This window comes from Anser brachyrhynchus, assembly GCF_964034855.1.
Source record: "Anser brachyrhynchus genome assembly, chromosome: 4".
In the NCBI taxonomy this organism is placed as follows: domain Eukaryota; kingdom Metazoa; phylum Chordata; class Aves; order Anseriformes; family Anatidae; genus Anser; species Anser brachyrhynchus.
The window spans coordinates 27,883,984-27,889,983 of NC_137698.1; the positions used below are offsets into that span (position 1 = coordinate 27,883,984).

At 36.8% G+C, this 6,000-nt stretch overlaps 1 long non-coding RNA gene across 2 annotated transcripts in view; it reads left to right on the forward strand.

The window, feature by feature from the left end:
- The window catches only part of LOC308195036, a 56,521-nt gene extending 51,784 nt beyond the window's left edge, over nt 1-4,737 (forward strand). Inside the window, exons 4-6 of one of the 2 annotated variants that reach the window (XR_013951170.1) lie at nt 2,121-2,259; nt 3,474-3,813; nt 4,645-4,737. This is a non-coding gene — a long non-coding RNA (uncharacterized lncRNA). Of the gene's footprint in view, nt 1-2,120; nt 2,260-3,473; nt 4,533-4,644 lie in introns of those variants that run through there. The other variant, XR_013951171.1, reaches the window with a different exon arrangement.
- The last annotated feature ends 1,263 nt before the right edge of the window (nt 4,738-6,000 follow it).

Consider the following 6,000-nt stretch of genomic DNA (forward strand, 5'->3'; position numbering starts at 1 on the left):
AACCCTTCAAAGAACTGATAATTGCACACAACTTCATTTTTTTTTTTTTTAAATCAACTGGTAAGTTGATTTGAAAAGTTGTCCAGGTTGTGATAGCCATAAAGCAGGCTATGTGTAGCCACACTGCTCCTTGTGCACTCCTGAATGTATTGTGCCTGAGGCAAAAAGTTGCAGAAGCCAGGATGCCCTACTGGTTCCATTCCTTGCATGACAAGAGGTGATAGCGTAACCCCACATAAATATGGAATAGGTGCTGGTTCACTCATCTAAGCTCCTTAATTGAGCATGTTTGTAGGTGGGATTCCTTCGGAGCAAGGTGCTGGGGCAATTGGTGACACATTTGGACTACTGAGTTTATGCAGCAAGCTGAATGACAGTACCACTACAAGGCTTTCTCATTTCAGAGGATTAGTTTATGTTGGACCAAGAGAGGCTCAAAACCTGGGTTAAGCATCTTTCTACATTTTGTACTTAGGTAAAGTGAATTATGATCTTATTTCTGAAAGCTTTTTTTTATTTTTTTTAATGATGGGCTTTATATCCTGCCTATACTTCAACATGGGCATTGTAACTTTAAGAGTTAGTACATCTGCCTTAATGTAATTTTAATGTGATGCATTTAAGAAAAAAAGGCAGTTTCACAGGTGGCTGAGAAGTAATTAACATTTGGTTACTGAAAAAACTTGTGTTAATAGAAATTTGCTTAGAGGCATACTGAAAAGTAAGCAGGACAAGCATCAAGGCTGGGTATACTTCTCTGGGATATCATAGCACATGATGAGGCAATAAATGTGTTTTTTAATGTCTTACTTGTTATTTGATATTGATGTAATTTACTTTACAGCCTCCTATTTTACAGTACCTAATATCAAATCACACATCAGTATACAGCAGCAGAATCTGAAAATGACATAATGAAGTACAAGCAGCTGTGAGATGCATCATAAACATGGCACAAAATGATGTGAAACAAATAATATTTTATAGTAGAATTATACAATTTGCTAGAGATATTTATCAGAAATACTTTCTCTGCATTGATTGTTCACAACCCAAACACTTCATGGTATAAATTAAACTATATTATATAACATATTTTCTAAACCTGAGACCACCATTAGGTACTTCTGGATTGTTTCATGGCAGATTTTACTTTGTGTGGTTGGTTTTAAATAAAAAGGGAGACAAAGCCCTGTCATAACTACACTTGGAAGAATTACAGGATGGAATAGTCAATGTTTTCCAGATTTTTTATTTTCTTTTTGTTTTCCGATGGGGGAAAGTTTACTAAGATTCTTCCATCTTTCAAAGAAAATCTATCCACCACAACCTCCTGTGGTGGAAAAAAAATCAGAAAAAAAAAATCAGAACTGAGAAAGGAAAGAAGAATTTTAGCCAGAGCAAGTTGACAACTGTATGTGGGAAAGGGCGTTGAGTGAGAGTCGTCGGGCCTTGGGATAGAATAGTAGTCTGTATGAAAAATGGTATTTTACTTAACCAGTAGTCTTGAAAAGATTGTCAGTCCTGACAACATTTATGAATATGGCTTACACAGTTCCACTTTTCTCTGGTTATGCTGCCATAAAACTTTCTTAATCAGTGGAAATTTCAAACATGGCACTGCTGCCATAAATTTTTTAAACGGTCAGTTAAATGAAGACATTTTCTTGAAGCACTTCTAGTATGTTTTAAATGTTTTTCAATGAGGAGAAGAAGAATTTATAAAATATAAAACGTTTAGAACTGATGACTGGTACAAAAATCTAAACGACTGTTTTATTTTCTGGGCAGAGCCATGTAAAGTTTCTAAATTATTAAAAGCCTGCTTTGTAATTCCCTTTAAATCTCCTGTTTTACATTTTGTTTTGAAAGAAATCTGCAACTACTGTGGCCCCCAACAGTAGTTTACTAAAATATTTTTCAACAGTTAAATTATTATGGGGTTTCTGAATGGAAGAACAATGAAAGAAAAAAATCCATTTATTTTAGCAGAGAAAGAAAACACATTTTTGGAATAATGCGGCTAGCATTTTTTGAACATGCTATGTTACTGGAGATAAATTTATAGCACTTTACAGTCCAAGGGAGTTCAGACTCGTGCTGTTTTTTTATGGTTGTAGACCTCACCGGGCTGCTTCAGTGGTGACTATTTCTACCTGAAGATGCATGCATTTTTTCAGCTTCTTCTACCAGTGTTAGCCTTTGTGTCCAGTAGCTATGACAAATGAAGAAATTACACCTCATCAAGATGAAGTACTGGTGAGTTTTCTTCACAATGCAGACACTTCTCATTAAATCTAGGTTTCCTGCTACTGCATTCTCTTTCTCCAACTATGGAAATAATGTAATGCATATAAAAACATCAGAAGATATTCAGCTGAAAACATAATCCCTTCCATTCATATTTCTAATTTGGCTTTTGATTTCCTTCACAAGCAAAATTATATGTTGTCTGGGGAAAATACTGTTGAGATATTAGAAAGCAACCTAAATCTGAGAAGATCAAAAAACATGGCAAGCTTGTTTTTCTAAAGTCCATATTCGTTCATTTCTGAAGTATGTTAACAGGATTCTTTTTAATCTTCAGGAGTTAAGTCATGCAAAACAATGTTGTACTGTGGCATGGAAACACTTTCAAAGTGTTACATGGTTAGGAACAATATATTAAGTGTTTTCTATGACATTATTTTATAAAGACTACTAATTCATTCCCAGTTCCTCAAAGTATCAAACCGTTACTTTATTCAGCTGATAATACTTGTTCAATTTTCAATGAAAATTCTGATACAAGAAAAGACAGATGAATTGCCGAGTATTAGAGAAGCACATTCTCCTGCTTTTGGCAGTGGCTGCCAAACTGGAGACCTGTCCCATCCCCTCAGTTAGATTGGAGCTGTACTGATGCCTGATTGCTGCTAATTAAGCATTTAAAATGTTGGAGCTTCAGGCTACAAACAAAAGAAAACATCCAAGGTTAATTGTGCCTTAAAGATCGTATGGACAGATATTGCTAAATCCTTACATTATACATTCATATCAAACAATCTTCTGAAGAGCTGGCAGTCAGTATTTATATTTGCCCCATTATATCTTTGCAAATGAAATCTGAGGCACAAATAAGTAGTGCTGTATAAATAAAAGAACAACATTGCTATTTAGATGTTTCATTTCAGTTATATTCCTACTTACGTGTGCACAGCTAACAAGTCCATAGGCTACACTTTATTCAATGTATCTTTTAAATGTGGTAAGAAATAAATTTATTTGCAAGTATAATAGTTACACCAGCACTCTCCCAAAATTCAATAGCAAATTATTGTTTCAATATCATATCTATAAAAATAAAAATTCAACAACTCAGATAAAATTCATGCCAGATTCACTGTAACAACTATTGGGAATTAAACACTCTCTATTGTATTAAAGCTGTTATTTAATTGCATACCAAGTCAGTTCACGATTTTCTCTCACAGCTTCACATGTTTTGAACAGGAAAGTGAAAAAGATTGAGATAGCTTCAGTGGGACATTAAGCACCTCAAAGAAGTGGAGCACCAAAAGTAAGCCTCTATTGTCTTTCCTAAAATGAATAAAAGGAGCTAGCTTAAAATGACTCATTGCATCCAATCCAGGAGCCATACAGGAGATATGATGGCTTTACAATTAACAGTGCAAAAGACCACTGAGGTGATGTAAGGCATTTGTGGAAGATCCTGGTCATTACCCACAGTGCTGAGCAAACCATCTCTTCTGAGGGCACCAGCAGAGACATCCTTGCTGTGTCTGGCACCTGGGACAGGCAACCAGCGTGGTGGTGAGTGTCCTGTACAACATGTGTCCTCCTTAAGTTCAGGGCAATCTCTCAGCTTTGCACTGGGCCTCTCAGTCCTATTCTGTGTTGCTGTTTTATCAGCTTGATAAAGCTGCAACAGGAAACTGTGGGAAGATTTAGATCACAGCTTGTAGTCAAGAATAGTTTGGTGAGATCAACTGTGATGAATTTGAGTATCTTAAAATCAGAAATAGCTTGTGATGTATGATAATACAAATATTCTGAACATGAGTGCGTGCTGTCACTGTGTTAGATCGTGGAGGAGGTGTAATATATCATACCTTTGCACATATTTAAACATAATTTTTGTTTAAAGCAAAAAGAAATTAGAAGAGCATCTCTGGCTGTACTTGTATCAGTACAAATGAAACAATCTGTAGTCTTTAATATGTATGGAAGCAGCCCTTTTAAGTGATTAATATAATAATATTGACTGTAATTAGTATTGTTTTTTATCAGCCTCTAATTTGGAGCACAGTGTGCCTAGTATCTTTTGCCTACAAATCTTGATTGTTCACTTAATAAAGTACCCATATAGGTCAGCCTTCATGTTGTTGCATTACTCTCCTCTGCTGCTCAAGAAACAGTATGTAATCAGAGAGTTTTACTCTTAGATTTTTCCTGATAAAGCGTGAAGAATACATAGGGGATGGCAAGTGCCTTCAAATGCATCTCATCTGAAAGCAAGTGGCAGCCCATTGCACCCGTCCTAGCGCTTGCAATCCGAACGAATTCAGTGCTGGTGGCACCAGCGGGGGCTGCTCTTTGCAGTGGCTGTAGATATATGCAGTATATATCCACTGTGCTTTTCAGGTTCCCTGGATGCCCAGCTAAGATACTTAGAAGTAATCTCTGGATGATTGCCAGACGGGATATAGTTTGTTTCCTACAGATCAATACTCTGGGCTGGAGGGACTGCGCTGGTGGTTCCTCACTTCTGCATGAGCATAATTAATTATATAGGTGAGCTCTGTGTTTAGACGTCCTTTCATCCTTGATCTGCCTAACAGGCACTCTGCTAGGGATTATCTTCCCTCCTCACTGACTAATTTAACAACAGACTTTATCTGTGTCATTTGAGATAAAGATGAGAGACACAGTGCTGTCTATTGGCACTCTGAGTTTTGTAGTGTTTTAAAAAAGTGCCTTTCTAGCATAAACTCCATTATGAAAGATACAAAGGAAGCCCCCACTGCAAGTATTCTAATCAAAGGAGAACTCCCCTGGTGCTACTGAGGACAGAAATTGTGATGAGCTCTGTTCTGCTCTAAACTACTAATTGACTTTTTCTAAAGAACACCTACTAGGAGTCTTGAAGTTTTATGGCAAATGCTAAACAGCAGCTGTTTTCTAATTGTTCTTCCCATTCTATACTCCACACAAATATCTTTTTGAATAATAAGCTGGAGACACTTCCAGTTAGAAGCAGTGCAGATCAGAGAAAACTATGTAAATCTAAGAGGATAGGTCTTAAGCCCACAGAAGACATGAAATTTATGGATGAGTTTTAATAACTCTCTCTTTAAAGTTCTTTTGACTGTTAGTATTTCCATGGCTTGTATTATGGCATGAGAGACTGACATGCTCTTATGACGAATATCTGCCTATTATGACAGAAAAAGAAGTAATTACAGTATTAAATCTGAGTTTTATATAACTAAATCACTATTTAGGTTTTTACTGCGGCGTTTTCCAACCTTAATGATTCTATGATTCTGTGGTTATTGTTAGAAAATCATCATTGATGATCATCTTGATAATTCAAGAAAATGACTAGTAACAGGACATTCTTCTAGACAAAATCAGACCCTTTATGCCAAATTCTCAAATATATTACAGCCACCATGTATAGAATCACAGAATCACAGAATCATCTAGGTTGGAAGAGGACCTCCAAGCTCATCTAGTCCAACTTCTGACCTAACACTAACAAGTCCTCCACTAAACCATATCACTAAGCTCTACATCTAAACGTCTTTTAAAGACCTCCAGGGATGGTGACTCAACCACTTCCCTGGGCAGCCCATTCCAATGCGTAATAACCCTTTCAGTAAAGAAGTTCTTCCTAATATCCAACCTAAACCTCCCCTGGCACAACTTTAGCCCCTTCCCCCTCGTCCTGTCACCAGGCACATGAGAGAATAGACCAACCCCTACCTCGCTACAGCC